At 38.4% G+C, this 16579-nt stretch overlaps 1 pseudogene across 17 annotated transcripts in view; it reads left to right on the top strand.

The window, feature by feature from the left end:
• The first annotated feature begins 2847 nt into the window (after positions 1-2847).
• The window catches only part of Zfp420-ps2 (zinc finger protein 420, pseudogene 2), a 36517-nt pseudogene continuing 22785 nt past the window's right edge, over positions 2848-16579 (top strand). For 3 of the 17 annotated variants that reach the window (XR_015649513.1, XR_015649518.1, XR_015649512.1), the window contains exons 1-3: positions 2848-2925; positions 4252-4342; positions 7919-8009. The product of XR_015649513.1 is annotated as a zinc finger protein 420, pseudogene 2, transcript variant X4 (transcript). Of the gene's footprint in view, positions 3096-4251; positions 4343-7918; positions 8010-13495; positions 13576-16579 lie in introns of all 17 variants that reach the window. The other 14 variants (XR_015649511.1, XR_015649521.1, XR_015649510.1 and 11 more) reach the window with 8 other exon arrangements.

Below are 16579 nucleotides of genomic sequence, written 5' to 3'. Positions count from 1 at the left end.
TAGATGCTTCAGTCCTTCTTAAAAGGGGAATGAAATATTTATAGGTGGAGGTGTAGAGACATGTTTGGAGCAGAAACTGAAGGAATGGCCATTCAGAGCCTGTCTTTCCTGGGGATCCAGCATATACACATACATATACATATATATATACATATACATATACACACATACATATACATATATATATATATACATATACACACACACACACACATATATATATATATATATATATATATATATATATATATATATATATATATATCTCCACCAAAAGTCGACAAAATTGATGAAGCCAAGAAGTGCATGCTGACAGGAGCCTGATATAGCTGTTTCCTGAGAGCCTTTGCCGGAAAGTGATAAATACACAGGTGAATGCTAGCAGCAAAACATTGAACTGAGAACGGGATCTCCATTGCAGAGTTTCCAGGGATTAAACCACTATCCAAAGACTACACATGGACAGATCCATGGCTCCAGCTGCTTATGTAGCAGAGAATGGCCTTGTTGGGCACCAATGGGAGGAAAAGCTCTTGGTCCTGCCAAGGCTGGGCCCCCACATATAGGGGAATGTCAGGGCAGGGAGGTGGCAAGGGAGGGTTGTTGGGGAGGGGGAAGTGATCATTCAAGATAAAAAAATCAATAAATATAATCCACCATAGAACAAACTGAAAAAAAGACATGCTGAGTGGGCTTTCGACTATATTGAACATCCCTTCACCATAAATGTCCTGTACAGATAAAAGATACAAGAGCAATACCTAAACATAATGCAGGAAGCTTACAGCACGCCTAGAACCAAGCTTGAATTAAATGGAGAGAAACTCAAAGCAATTCCACTCAAATCAGGATCAAGCTAAGGATGGACACTTTCCATATCTATTTAATAAAATGATTGAAGTCTTACCTAAAGAAATAAGATGCAGAAGGAGATCAAAAAGACACATATTGGATTGGAAAGGAAGAAGTCAAAATAACCTTATTTGTAAATGATATGATAGTATACATAAGTGACCCAAACATTCCCACCAGGGAACTTCTTCAACTCATAAACACTTTCCATAAAGTCGCTGAATACAAAATTAACACACAAAAATCTGTAGCCTTTCTATACACAAATGACAAATGGACTAAAGAAAAAAAAAGCAGGAAATGAACACATTTCATAATAACCTCAAAAAAAAGTGTGTTGGTATTAACTGTGTGCTTTTGAGGTGTCCTCTTTTGCTTACATTGTAATGCTCAACAGTGGTCCCTAGGCCTAGTTGCCCCCTAGGGATCAGAGTCTGCAGGTACCCAGGTGATACTCTTTAACCTTGCCCCCCAAGTTATCCTTAATTGGTGAATAAACATGCCTATGACCAATAGCTAGGTAGAAGAGAGATAAGATTGGGGGAGGGTATCAGAGAACTGTGGGGAGAAGGAAGGTAGAGGCTGAGGAAGCCACCATGGGATAAGAGTTTCAGAATCATGGCCTTATTGGTTGGCTAATTGGAGTTAAAAGCAACCCAGACAAAACATGCAAAATGAAACAGAAATAGCAGCTGCAAAATAGACAAAAATAATAGCATAGAAGATAGATACTTTCGCAGCTTTAGGCTCGATAGAGGCTTATTATAAAAATTACATGTCTTTTGTCCAGGAAGTGAATAATCAAAGGCTGGGTAGAAACCCAGGTTGGGATTAAATATTTTGCACAACACTATGCACACAACTGAAAGACTTGCATGATAAACTCCCCAGTCTTTGAAGAAAGAAATTGAAGAAGATATTTGAACTTGAAGAGATTTCCCATGCTCATGGATCAGGAGGCTTAACATAGTGAAAATAGCCATCCTACCAAAAGAAATCTAAACATTCAATGTATTCCTTATGCAAACTCCAGCCTGTATGTTATAGACCAGAGTGATAAAGCGATGGGCAGGCACAAATGATCTTTCTCTTTAAAATTCATGCATTTCTATGCCCGTTTTCCTTACCATTCTGATTCTGACCATGAATCCCCCGTGCCTGGATTTGACATGCTCTAAATTCACAACAACATTTAATTTTTTCCTGGCTATCAAAATTCTGTTGTGCTATCACTATGTTTTCTCTTACATAAACTGGGGCTTATCCTGATGTTTTTATTCATATTATGGTTCTTACACTATTTACAGGGAAATATTCTTGAAAAGTATTTGTATTATCTACCCTCTTTGCTCTTGTGGCCAGGACAATGCTGCTGGAGCCTGACTTTATCCCTCTTTCCCCACTGCCCTCTTCTACTGCACTTTCCTTTGTCCCTGGAGCTCCACAGCTCCCCTGTCATCATTCTCTGTCCCTTGTGTTTTTATCCGCATTTTCATGTGATTAGTCCTTCTTGAACTTCCTGTATCTTATGAGACAGGCTTTGGGAGGGAGCCAGGCTTTTGATTTATCTTTAGTATTTTGTGCTAGGAATGGAACAAAAGAAAACGGAATTTAGGGTGTTGATTATATTTTGCTGTGCATTTTTTTAGCCCAGTAGGCTTGCAGTCCAAACTAACAATCGTGACTGCCTATCTATTATCCGGGAGATATAGAACTCACTATCCGATATAAGGGTGCAGCACCCTACATGGACAGCCTGAGAGTTGGAGCAGTGTGGCTGGCAGCCTGAGAGTTGGAGCAGTGTGGCTGGCAGCCTGAGACTGAGTGGAAGGGACCAGAATCCCCGGGGCGGGGCGGGGCGGGGCGGAGCGGTACCGGGCGAGGACACTGGAAGAGTCCCGAAAGAGACAACGGAATGAAAAAAGCTGGGTGAGCTCTACAAAAACAATTAAGTACCCGAAGGCGCTACGTCACCGGAACCAGGGTATGGTGGGCGGGCCTTTGAAAGCTGCTCCAAAGACCAAGCCTGGAGTGACGGGAAAAATCCTCCATTCACCTTCCTAAGTGAGTGAGGTACGTGGTCCCAAACGGTGGGCTGGTTTCATAGAGAGAACCCGTGTCCTAGGTCTCTCTGGACCCCGAGAAACTCCTCAGTCCCAGTTTCCTGTCTGTAGCCCTGAGAGAGACAGTAGTCAGCTGCGCAGCGGCGGTAACCGCAGCACGGAGACTCTGGAACCTCCCAGGTCAGAGGAGCTGTGGGCTGGAAAATGGGCGGGAGCCGAGCAGGGGTGTGTTTTCTGCAGCTGCTCTTAAGCACGCTGCTCTCAAGGATTCTATTGTGGGTATCTTACCATTGTTAGGCAGTTTGAGATCCTATGAACTGCTGTTTATAGTGTTCTCTTCATTTATCCTTCATTTACTGGAATATTCAGTCATAAAATAACTGGTAAAAAATGTAGAGTAGTTGCATTATCTGCTGTTTGCCATTGTGTTAGTAATAAAGCTCCTGGAACGTTAATTCATTCATGCTTTCTAACTCCCTTCTTTTATTAACTGCTTATTCAAGAGAATGCCTTTGGCTCCGGGTAAGAGATATCCACATAGATACCTTTGTATGCAGTAATTATATGAGGAAATAGTGCAGTTTTTATTGAACCAGAAAATGTACTTCACTGAGTGCAACAGTTATTACTGTAAACATTAACATTTATAGACAGACTTTTTAGTGACCATGATTTTTTTTAAATCTTAGTTGTAAGCAGTTTAGGATGTAAGTAAAGTATTCAGAAATGCATCTTCATAGGCTGAGTTCTTATGTTACTCCTTAGGTCCAGTAAAACCAGTATTGCTGTGTAAATGTTACCAGATCACACTATTTAAGTAGAAACCCCGCTATGGATTAAAATAGAGTGTTAGAAAGCATCTTTTGAATAATTACGATCTTTCACCTTTATAAGAAAATTGTCAGTTTGGTTGAAGAAAAGCACTCTGCCCTTACACAGGTAGCCAAGCAGTATTTCAGGGTTTGTTAACATTCATTGCTATGACTGGGGACTTCTTGTAGAAGGACTGGGAATGCCTAGGCCCTGCTGACAGGACTTTTTGCACAGATCTCCTTTTGGACAAGTCTAGCAGTTTGATTTCTATGGGTGACAATAGTTATCTTGCAGTCTCCCCAGCTCCTCCTCAGGATTCTAGGGAAAATGCCTCTGCATGTGTCTCAGCTGTGTATGAATGAGACTCACATCTCACAGAGTACTGTCAAATCCTTACAGGAAAAGAGACATTTTTATTTGTGATATTTTCTCTCTCCTTCATGTTTATCCTTTTGGAGGCATTATTTAGTTTTGTTCCATGAAAAGTTCTGGGTGCTTTCTGAAGAATCTTTCCTTTATGCAGGGGTCACATTCATCAGCTAGTTCTGTTCACCTATGAATCTGAACTAAGAGCTGTGGATGGTGAGGATAGAAAACTGTAGCGAAGGATCCAGGTATGTTAGAGGGATTGAAGAAGGGAAGGGAAGGCTCAAATGACTGTGGAAAGGGGACATGAAATTGATTTGGCCAATTCTATTTCATTCCAAATGTTTCTATCTAGATAATTTTACGGAGAATAATGTCAGAATATTCCCATGGTAGGTATTAGAAGACTCTCTTTGTGAGAATTAATACACACAGGCAAAAGTAATTTAATTTCGTTTTGTATGTGAGGGATGCAGTCTACCTTCAACTCATATCACTGATCATATCTTCTTACCAATATTAAATATTGTCATTATTATACCTTTAATATACTTTTTAGTCAGAACAATGGGTGCCTCTTAATTTTTCCTGATCTTAAAGTTTTAGAGCATTTTGTATTTCCTTTATGGTCTCTATCTTTTATGCTTAATTTCTCCATTTCCTAATATAATGCTCACAGAATGTTGATAGTAGTTGTTTGCTTAATATTTCTGCACAGTATTAAACTCTGTCTATATTACCCTCTCATTGATATCTGCTGTCATCTATCTTCCTATCAACTCTCAATATTTTGCACTGTTATAATTTTTATATATTTTGAAGTCCGCCTTCAGTTTGATGCTTCTCTCATAGTCTTTGAAATTCCTTTTGGTTTCTCTGTATTTCAAAATGTCAGTAAGATTTTGGTATTTTGAATCTTAAAGACATCCTTATATATTTCCTCACATGATTCAGTGAGAACATGCTAAGCAGTGACTCAGTATTATATCTTTTATGTGTTCTTCTGTCTTCTATTGATGTCAACATTCCAGGTTCTTAGAGAAGATATTTTTTAAACTATAATCTTTAACAGGCTTGAAGACTTTATATTGTTACTATTGATTTTTTTTAGACACATTGTCTAGGTAGTCTTGGCAGTTCTGAAACATTTTGTAGATAAGGCTTCTCTTGAACATAAAGATCTGCTGCCCAGTCTGTTGAGTGCTGCTGGGATAGAAGGCTTGCATCACAAACCCAGGGCTTGTTCTTTCGTGGGCACATCAGAGAGTGATGCATGACATTTGAGAAGATTGTGCTTCTTCTGCTGTTGTATGGATGCATTAATGTAATCATGTCTTTTTTCCAGTTTGTTTTGTATGGTGGATTATATTTATTGATTTTTATTCATTGAAATATTCTTTCTTCTCTGTTACAAAGCCTTATTGATCATGGTTGATGATCTTCCTGATGTGTTCTTGGATTATCTTGAGTATTTTTGCATGTATGTTTATAGAAGAAACTGGTCTGTAATTCTCCTTTTTAATTGAATCTTTATGTGGTTTGGGTATTAGGATAAGTTTGGCCTGATAAAATATTCCACTGTTTCTTGTGGAATAATTTGAGGAGTATTAGTTTTAACTCTTCTTTATTCTTTGAAAGTAGTATAATTCTGGGCTAAAACCATCTGGCTCTAGACTTTTTTGTTGTTGGTTGGAAGACTTTTAATGACTCCCTCTATTTCACTAGGAGTTAGATAGGCCTATTTGCTTATATGATGTTGATGTCACTTGGATTGTGGTACCTAATGATAAAATTATCCACTTGTTTTAGATGTTTTTTCATTTTGGTTGAGTAGAAGTTTTTATTATTTTATAATTCTCAGGATTTCCTCAGTATCTATCTTTCTTTCTGATTTTGCTTAATTTAGATGTTTTCTCTCAACCTTTTAGTTAGTTTGGATAAGGGTTTTTTATCAATCTTGTCGATTTTGTCAAATAAGCAACACTTTGTTTCATTCTCTCTGTTTCTATTTCACTGATTTCAGCCCTGACTTTGATTATTTTTGGCTATCTATACTCTTCTTGGACTTGATTATTTTTTTGTGTGTGGGAGTTTTCAGTTGTCCTGCTCAGTTTCTGGGATGACAGCTCTGCAGGTTTGTTCTTTTGTCTGAACCCATCTTTAATGCATTAAAGTTGTTCACTTCCTATTTGTTTGTGAGTATGGCATAACTGAATTCTTTAAGACAGCCCCAAGTATACTGCTTATTTCTCCATCTTCGATGGCCACAAGCTTCTTCATAAACCACTATGATTTCAGAAGGTATTTTCTGTTCTGCATATTAGAGCTCCTTTAGCATTCTTCCCAGAAGACAAAATTGTTCTTGATGTGCTATGGAAAGACATGTGCTGAGGCAAGACCAGTGGAGGACACATGGTGAAGAATATAAAAAGGACTTGATGAATAGTGAGGGAGGCTGAGCTAGGCTTGCTTATAGAACTAACTGTGCAATGCTTGTTGGTCTTGAGGCACAGCCAAGAACTTTTCCTAGCATTCCTCCTGATCACTCCTGCTAACTACTGCCAAGAAGGATGCCTGGCTATGTCTGCTAAATAGTGTCATTATTGCTGACTCATGTTTGCTAACCCTACACTCCTGAATTGTACTGCTGTTATATCCATGAAGTATTTGCTAGTGGGTCAAACTGTTGCTGTTGACCTTTGAATTGAACTGCTGATTTTCAGACAACACAGATTAGAGTTGCTTCAAAGAACCTAAACAGGTCCACTTCTCCCATATTCTTTCTTTTCTACTACTTCTGTTGGTGGTGGGCTAAAAGGGAGGTTAAAGTGTTTAAGAGCCATCCTTAAAAGTAGGGTTTCAGTTACAGTATGTGGAATACCCTGCCCCCAACCCTGATCTTTCCAGCCCAGTTTCTGGGCTCCCCTTTCCTCAAGGCTCTTTCTTATATAATCTAGACATTTTGATATTTCTCTCTCTTCTATTTCTTTTCTTTCTCCATTTTAATGCCCTTTCTCTTTTTCCTTGCTCTTACCCCTGCCACCATGGTAATTCCCCTGGCCTCAATCCTTGGTGCCAGGGAATTTGCCCAATAGCAGTTGGCAAGTCCCAATAAACCTGCCACCAGTATATTCTAATCTGTCTTGAGTTCACTGGTGGAGAAATAAACCATCAACCATGTTAATGGATGCCTCATTTTGGCATTTATCCTGAGTTTTCTTGAGTCCTAAGAAGGTCTTAGTAAGGCCAGTATATATGCTGTGAGAGGATGATACCTGGCCAACCTATCTTCATAGCTAGAAGAAAATCACTACTTATTGAAACAAAATTACAAAGCACTTTTTGAATAATATGATTGCTCACTTACATCAAAAAAATGTCTCTGGTTCAAAGAACACACTGTGCCCATGCACATGTGGCCAAACTGCTGTGTATTTATTTCATGGTTTGTTGACAGTTTTGTGGCTGAGGACTTCTTGCAGGAGTGAGAATATCTAGATCCTGCAGTCAGGACTTTTTTTTTTCAGAGATTCTCTTTTGGAGAAGTACATCAGTCTGGATTCTGTGAGTCAGCATGGTTTTCTTACAATCTTCCTTGATCCTCCACAGAGTTACTGGGAAAACAACTCTGCATGTGTGTGAATTCTCTGTGAACAACTCTCACATTTCATGGAGGAAAGTGAACTCCTCAGATAAAAGGAAACATTCGTTATGATATTTTCTCTTTCCTTCATGTTTATCCTTTTGGCAGGTGTGAGCTTCTTTCATTTTTGTTCCATAAAAAGTCCCCGATACTTTCTGAAGTATCTCCTTCTCATATGCAGGTCTCCCACTGCCCAGACAGATCTACTCACCTGAGAATCAGAACTACGAGCCCTGGATGGTGAAGACAGGGTACGGTTGCCAAGGATCCAGGTATGTTAGAGGGCCTGAGGAAGGGGTGGCAAGGGATTCAGGTGACAATAGAAAGATCACATAAAATTGGATTTTCCTTTTCTTTTTAATCAGTGATTCGAGAAAATTTCAGAGAGTAATATTATATGTGGTAATATGCATTCAATTATAGGCTGTGTACAGGAAGCTATTAGGTATCTAAGTATGTGCTTACTTTTGAGTCTCTGTAATGACTGTTGCCCATTTAAAATAATGTTTATTTGACCCAGACTGAAAGCAACACCAGGCTATGGGTGTGAACTGAGACATTTGAACATGTAGCTAATGTTGGTAGTGGATTCCCTGCTAAGGCCTGTGGCCTTCCTTTTTGTTGGCTTTTGGCCTTGTTACCAGTGTGACCTGTAGTTTTTTTGTTTGTTTGTTTGTTTTTTTGGTTTTTTTTTTTTCTATGCAGCTTGCCTCAGATTGAACCAGAAAACCTTATGTTACCCACAAAATGTTCTTGCCACTGTTACATCAATGGTCAGGCCTTGCATGGCAGTTTGGGATTGTAGCACACAGGATCCAAATCTGGGAATTGTAGAAGGATGGCACAAGGTGAATGCTCCCAGCCTACTAACTGTGAGGTGACTTGAGGACATCTGCCTATAAAAGATTCTGGAGTATTCAATAAAGAATGCAGTGGTTCACGTTACTCTGCATCCTGCATATTACCCTGCATTCTGATTGCTATAACCCTATCCAGGGACCTTAATGCACTAGATGTTGACATGGACATTGGTACCTTTGTCTCCTGCCCCAGTCTTCATAGCATTTTTTTTTTGAGACTGTGAATGCTACAAACAGGGAGTCCTAGATATTTGTAGACAAGGTGAGTGGTCTGATTTGAGTTTTTTTTTTTCTCAAGAGGTTCACTTGCTTTCTGACTACTAAATATTGTCACCTTTTAATTTTTCTTTCTTCTTGAATTCCGTACTAATTGATGCACTCTGTTGTGTTATGCGTAGTTAGAGTAGAATAATTAGTTTCCATTTTTTTGTACTGTTTGCTTTAGCTTTGTGTCTCTTTGTCTTTATTACTCTGAGGTGTGCTTCTTCTGTTCTCAAATTCTTGAGAGCTGTTATACTGAGGAAATGTCATACTGTACCATAGGGCTTTCATGAATCTATTGACAGTCATTTTCTTCTCTCCCTTCATCTATATATTTGGTGCTTTATATTGATTAGTTTCTAAGTGTTGACACAGTCCTGCATTCTTGGTGTGAACTCAGATTTCCTTCCATTTCCCTGTAATTTAGAGACAGTCTCTGTGTCTGAGTAGATCGGGGGAACTGGTCTGTGAATTTTCTTTACATATATTTGTTTGGGTTCACTTGCTTTGTGTATCCAGGTAAAGCCAACATTGCATGATGACCGTCTAATGTTCCTCTTCTTTGTGTTTTAGGCAGTGTTCTCCTTTTGGCTTTAGTGTAAGGTTTGCTTAAGGAAAGGAGAACTTCATGCTAATCTGTCCAGTCCTCTGACACTGTTAGAGAAAATCCTTCCTGCTTCAGTCTGAGTCCTTGCTTGATGTGTATTCTCGTTTTATAATGTAGGAGATTGATTTATTCACTTATTTCTATGAACTCTTTTTTTTTTTTGGTTCTTTTTTTCGGAGCTGGGGATCGAACCCAGGGCCTTGCGCTTCCTAGGTAAGCGCTCTACCACTGAGCTAAATCCCCAGCCCCTCTATGAACTCTTCTATTCTGATTTGTGTATGACTTTTTACAGCATTGTCATCATTGTCATACATTGCTGTGTCCCATTTTTAACTCTAGTTCTAATACATAGACAGTCAACTACCTTAGTTTCGATTAGGTGAACTATGCTTTGTGAGTACTTTAGTCTCTGTATACAAACAAATCTGTTACGTTGAATCATTATCTTATCATTGAATCTATTTAATTAAACTGTATATAATCTCAGTAATAATTGATGTTTTTTGTACATTTAAGCTGTCATAATTTTGTAATTATGACAAATGTCTTTTCAACCAGTGTTTCTTGCTATAAAACTTGTCAATGTGTCTTTGTCTCCACACTTCTGTGTGATTGTCTTTCCTGATCTGACACTCACCCTGACACTAAGAAACTGTCTTTGGTACTCCATGAACTCTGTTTCATTGTTCATTGATTTAAGTCTCCACAGTAGCTAGTTAAGTTGTTAGGGTCTGAATTACAGAAGAATAATACCCCAGACTCAAATATATGTAAAAGCAAAGAGCTTTTTTTTCTGTAAACTTATATGCAGGAACCCCCACCATCAAAATGGAGAGACCCTGCTTTAGATCAAAGACTCAGTTTTAAGGCCAAAAAGCTGAACTTCAGGGAGGCATTAGTGACCATTATGCTGGTTGGTAGCTGAATGTTCTCTTCTCTCTGGTGCTAACTAGCTGGATACTGCCATGCCTCTAACTTCATGATGCTGTATTAATGTTGCCTACAATTTTGCACTCCTACGAGATTTTAAACATGCTTTATAAACTGAATTATAATATTCTACCTTTTGAATAGGTTCATCTTGTTGCAAGTAATAAATATCTCACACAAAGTTGTACATTCAGTGAAGCAGAAAAAAGTCCATCTTAAAGGAGGAATGAGCTGGGAAGGTACACTTTCTCTCAGAGAACGTGTATAGTAGATGTTGATAAGAATGGCTATAACTAAAAAAAAAAAAAGAATGGCAATAACTGGTACGAAGACAAGTTTATCATATTGAGAAAAAGCATGATATTTGCCACATAGACTGAGCCACTGCATGATATTTCTGTTCTCCAAGACAGCACAACAGACATAGGAAATACACATAATGCATGTGCCAAGTAGAATGAATGAAATGCATTCTATATATTTTCTACCACCTAGAAATGATGACAGCATTTTTCTTACTGGGTATAATCAGTCCTATCCCTACTTTTATATTGTATCATGTGGATCATATCAGTAAGAATTTTCTAGAGATATTGACTGGATGCTGTACATAAGCCATCTCTTTCACAGCCTTATCCAATGTCTCTTTTAATACCTTTACTCTCTTCTTATCTTTTCAAGAAGGAAGGCTCCCCCACTTCATGTTTTCATTTCTCTGTAGCTATGTTTTATATAGTTAGATTCTGTAGAGAGGTTATAATGAACATACTTCCATTTATTTCTTTAAAATATTATTTCAGTATGTCAGTGTTCATCAAACCTTATCTTGAAAAAAACCAACCATCAACATCATCATCGTCATCATCATCTTCGTCATCATCATCATCATCACCACCACCTCTTTGTAGTGCCAAGTAGGAGCAAGGAACTGAAGTTGACTTTATTGTTTTTTATTTTAATTTTTACTTTTGTAAAAATGATTCATTTTATATATAGAACTACTCTCTCTCTCTCTACACGTACATCTGCATAACTGCATGCCAGAAGAGGACATCAGATCACATTGTGCGGGGTTATGATTCACTATGTAGTTGCTGGGAATTGAACTCTGGACTGCTGGAAAAGCAGACAGTACTCTTAACCAGTGACCCATCTCTCCAGCCCTAACTGCACTTGAAAAGACATTTCATAATCTGAAGTGGAGAGAAAATCCAAACTAAACTGATGGTGGTAAATCCTTTATCTACTACTCAGAAAATTCATGGTGGAGAAAGATCTTCTGAATGTATGCCATGTAATGAGTCATTGTATATATTGTATATTAAAGGATTGCAGTGCTTAACTGCTGAGAATTCTTTGTAGCATTTTGGAAAACTTCGGTCTTTGAAATACTACCATACCTCACCTATATCACAAAAGTGTCTCTAATATCTTTTACCTCTGCAAACATTTCATCCCACAGTATATAATAAATGAGTAACTGTCAATTTCAGGGTCAATAAATATTCATGAATATGGCTGTGGAATGCTCATAGGAGGAATGGGAATGCTTAGGCTGCTCAGAGGGCATCATACTTATATGCGATGTTAGAGAATTATAGTCACCTCTTTTTTGTAGGTAAGGATGCTCTTTTTATAGAATATCTGATACATCCTTTGGATTTACCTGCTTTGTATACATGTAAACTCTCTGTACTGTCTAAAGACCTCCAGAAATGAGGGATATTCTGATTATCAACATAATCCTATCACAGTGCTTCCTTTACCTTTTTTTGTGTTCTCTAGAAGTATGACTAGTGTTGTATCTTGAATATTTTCTCCAGCTGTCTTATTTTCTCCCTAAGTAAAGGGCAGCAATATTTTGTAACCATACTAGATACAGCAGTGATATGAGCGATGAAGACAGCTCAGGTCAATGTGCTAGTCCAAGCCATGTGAAGCAGCACCCCTCCAAGGCTTGTGTGTGATCTCCTGCCTCCAGGATCCTTACAGAGCATTTTCAGTATTCTAACACAACAGGAGAGTTGGGGAATCATTTGTCTATTCTTTGTCTACTGGCACTGTAATGGCTTAGAAACCCAGATGAATTCTGAAGAATTTTTTTTTTAATATGGAGGTCTAACTCATAAACCAAACCTGTTCCCCTATGAAACAGAAGAAAGAATCCAGTAAGGGGGAGAGAAGAACTATATCAAAGGGATGATTGAATGTTTTGGATGAATTGAGGTAAGATTAGTGATGATTTCAAGTGACAGTGGAAATGGGATAGGGAGGAGCATGGGAGAGATGGCCCAGTAGTGAATAGTACTTGCTTGTCCTAAAAAGATGTGGATTACTTCTCAGAACCTCATGATGGCTGGAAACCATCTATGGCTTCAGTTCCAGGACATCTGATGGCTTCTTTGGACCTCAGTAGGCACCATGAACAAACACAGAACTCATACATACATAGTACATTAACACTATTACCTATAAGCTAAAATAAAAATGTAATGAAAGTTTTTGAAAGCAATGAGACCAAATGGGACACTAGATTGATTTTGTCCCATTTGGTTTATATAGAAATGGTTCTATAATATTCTACTATATGTCATCTCTTAATTAACCTGTTATTACTCAATCCTGGCTTTCTTGGTCATGATTAATAATAGTAGAAAACAGAATGTATTTGACTTGTGCATGCGTGTGGTGCTATCCTTATTTCATTAGTATTGCTTTTTTTTATACGCATATCAATAATAGCTAAATTTCATTACCATCAGTTAAGCATTGTCAACTCAAGGTTTGTTTCCTGATCTTTTAACTTGGAGGCTTCAGTAGCTCCTTTATATTCTTTTCCTTGTGTAGTCAGTTTCCCCTGATATAATGACAGCAGGACCTTGATAAGAATTGTTTATTATCTCTGCAGACTTTTAAAGAGTCTATATTGTCTTCCCATTGATTCCTCCTGTTGTTTTTTAATAGTTTTCACTGTAATAATTTTAGTTGCTTTTGAAATCTCGGTTTAGTATTTGGAAGGTCTTGAATGCCCTGTGCTTTCTCAAAATTCCAAATGTAGTTAGGATTATTTGTTCAAAAACAAATTCCTTTGAATCTTTAGAAAACAGAATCCTTCTTGTTGATTGTGATCCTGTGTTTGAAGGAGAACATGTTACCCTTGTGTCACTGATTACCTGTCATGTAAGTTCTGTTTTGATTTCCTGTTATTGTTGAATGCATATTGATCTATGAGTATTATTCAGTGAATGCAAGATTGTACAGTAAGAAGCCATTTTATAGAAAATCACCTGTGAGATTTGAAACTTGAATTCCTTGCTTGTTTCATTGTAGAATAAGCCGCACACTGACCTGTATGGTAAGTTCAAGAAATTGGATCACCACTGATTTTGTCCCTCAGTTCTTTCTATTGCTTTGTCTGAAAGATTAGTTACTAGAGGACCTTGAGTGTGTACACTGAACAGTCAGAGAGGGGATCTTTATGCACATTAGTTCAAAATTTTGTTTGTTACTAAAACTGTGTGACATGGAGATTCCAGACAGAAGATTGGTTGGTTTCAGAAGGAAGCATAAGATAGGTGCCAACTGTGCTTACTGACCACCTGTGACAGGTACCCTGCGTGTCAGACATAGTTCATCAGCATCTCTTATTTCATTGTGTTTCTTGTAAAATGAAATTTGTGTGGTTATTGAGCATATGTGAAGACAAATGTATTGAACAGGTGAAAGTATTTCCCATGTATGATTGGAAGGGAAGGGTGAATGTGTGGTCTGTTAACAATGTGGAGCAGCCTGGTATCAAGAGGACACTTGTGAGACCCTTTGGTCCTTGACCCTATCCTGATTCAATGAATAATTTTTATACAGATAATGCAGAAGACAGTTGCAGAAATGAAATCGGTTCTACCCCTTTCATGTCCTTTTTGGTTACATTTATGCATTTAACTTAATTTACATATCCAGGCATGGTTGGGAGGTTGCTTACTTGTACCTTGAAACCCCTAAATGATTCCACCTATGAAGGAGGTAACCCTTCATTGTCTGTTATGAACTGCCTATAAGCACACAGTTAAGGTCCCAGCCTCAGGGCCCTTCTCATCCTTGAGGAAATGCTGATGGACTCTTATCTTTTGAGTTTTTTTGCTGATGAATATAGAGGGCTCAGGTCCAGAAGTTTTATCACTGCATGTTCTCCATCCTCTGGCTCTAGCTTTCCATATTCTCACTGTGTCTTTCAATATGTTTCTTTGTCCTAGCACAGAATAAAGAGGATAGAAAAGATAACAGGAGACCTTGCACATAAGCTATGCGTTATGTCTTGGAAGGTTTATGGTTGTTTTGTTTTGTTTTTTGTTTGTTTGACTGTTTTTGTTTTTTTTTTTTGTTTTGTTTTGTTTTGTTTTTGTAATAGGGTTTTTCTGTGTTACAGGTCTGGCTGTTGTGGAACTCAGGTTGTGGTCCAGGCTGGCAATGAACTCGCAGAATCATCTGCTTCTGCCTCCTGGGTACTAGCATTAAGGTCATGTGCTATCACCACCCAGTAACCTGCAGAGTTATTAGGAAATATAGCATCTTATTAACTGTTTTTCCTAAAAATTAGCATGGGAGACATTCTCATTCAAACCAATATAATCAGTCTTCTAATATTCATGCTATAATTGTACCAAAAGGTAAATTTTAGAGTGTTTTACTATAGAAGTAGAAACATACCATTTATTTCTTGTTTGACTTTTCTGTACCCATGAGTGGCCCTGTACCCTGATATAGAGACTAGGCTGGCTTCCAACTACCTACCTACCTGAACCTCCTGAGTGCTGGGATGAAAGACTTAATTTACTGTGTCTGCCTAGAATTTCACCTTTATTTTTTTTCATATTACTGCTTTAATGCAGCAAGCATCTTGTTCATTTATTTCACCTATGATATCTTTGAGAGATCCAGCTCCTTCACCTTGTATTGAAACTCTTATGTTTGTCTTCTCTGTGCTATATCCTGATGGACAGGCTCTTTATTGAATTACTCTCAGACTTACAAACTTCTTCATTTCTGGATTCATTTCAGTTTGAGGATTTCCGAGGTTTTTATTTCTGTATATTGTGATGTTCACATCCTGCCATATCTTTATTATTTCCTCAGCCATTTGCGAGAGTTCTCGTGTCCTTTCATCAGCTTATTCCTGTCCTCTAAGAGTTCAGGAGCTTGTTTTCTCTTCCTGTCCTTCAACTAGCACACCAAAGCAATATACAGGGAAATTCCGCACTCTTTTGGAAACAGGATCTCATGTAGTAAATAGACCTTGTATTTTGAGTTGTGCATCATGAATTTCACTCAAACTGCATGTCAAAGTGAGCACTAGAATTGTAATAGTGATTTTTGCTGGCACTATTCTATCAGAGCTTGTCATATTGCTTTGGTTCCAGCCTGCCAGTTATCTTTTGCTGTGTGACTTTATGACAGGAGTCTGGGATTTCAATGTGGGATGTTATGCTTAAGGGTTGATAATCTAGGATGGGGGAGGTACTGGGGTACAGCATCCTTTTATATCCAGCTCTGGGCTAGGCAAGTAAGAAGAATGTGAAATGAGTGTGACTGTGTTTAGCAGGTACAGGGTGGACTGATATCGAGCTGTGTGGCAATCTGCCTGAAGCAGTGTAGAGGGATAATTAAGGGGGTAAGGTGGAAAATTGGATAGAGTTACAAGAAGTGCCTAGCCGGGGCGAAGTTAGAGCTGAAGTATAGCCTAAAGCCAAACCAGCCATTGTAGAAGTGGCTCCTGGAGGTCCTAAGAACTCCAATTCCTGAACAAAGAAAGAGCTCTCCTGAGGGACCTTCAGTATCCTCATGCTTTGAAATCAGGGGCTGAGGAAACATACTTGTGTCTTACAAAGACTTATAAACTCCCCACTGCTACAGGAGCCATGTGCCTGGGAAAGTCACCAGTCATAAGGGCAAAGGTGATAACTACAGAGCTGTGACCCTAGAACGTCCCAGGTCAGAGGAACTACAGGGCTGGTAGACATGCAGAAATGGAGCAGGATTGTGTCTGTTGCTCATAATGATGGCACTCACATTTTTACCATGGATATCTTACATTACGGATAAGTTTTAGGTCTTATGAACTAGGGTTTATCTGAATTATTTTATTCACCTGTTTGACAGAATATTACATTAAACATAATCTCTCAGC

This window comes from Rattus norvegicus, chromosome 1 (genome assembly GCF_021556685.1).
Source record: "Rattus norvegicus strain SHRSP/BbbUtx chromosome 1, alternate assembly SHRSP_T2T, whole genome shotgun sequence".
Classification (NCBI taxonomy): Eukaryota; Metazoa; Chordata; class Mammalia; order Rodentia; family Muridae; genus Rattus; species Rattus norvegicus.
Note: the sequence above shows the minus strand (reverse complement) of the source record. Positions and strands in the feature narration are given on the sequence as shown.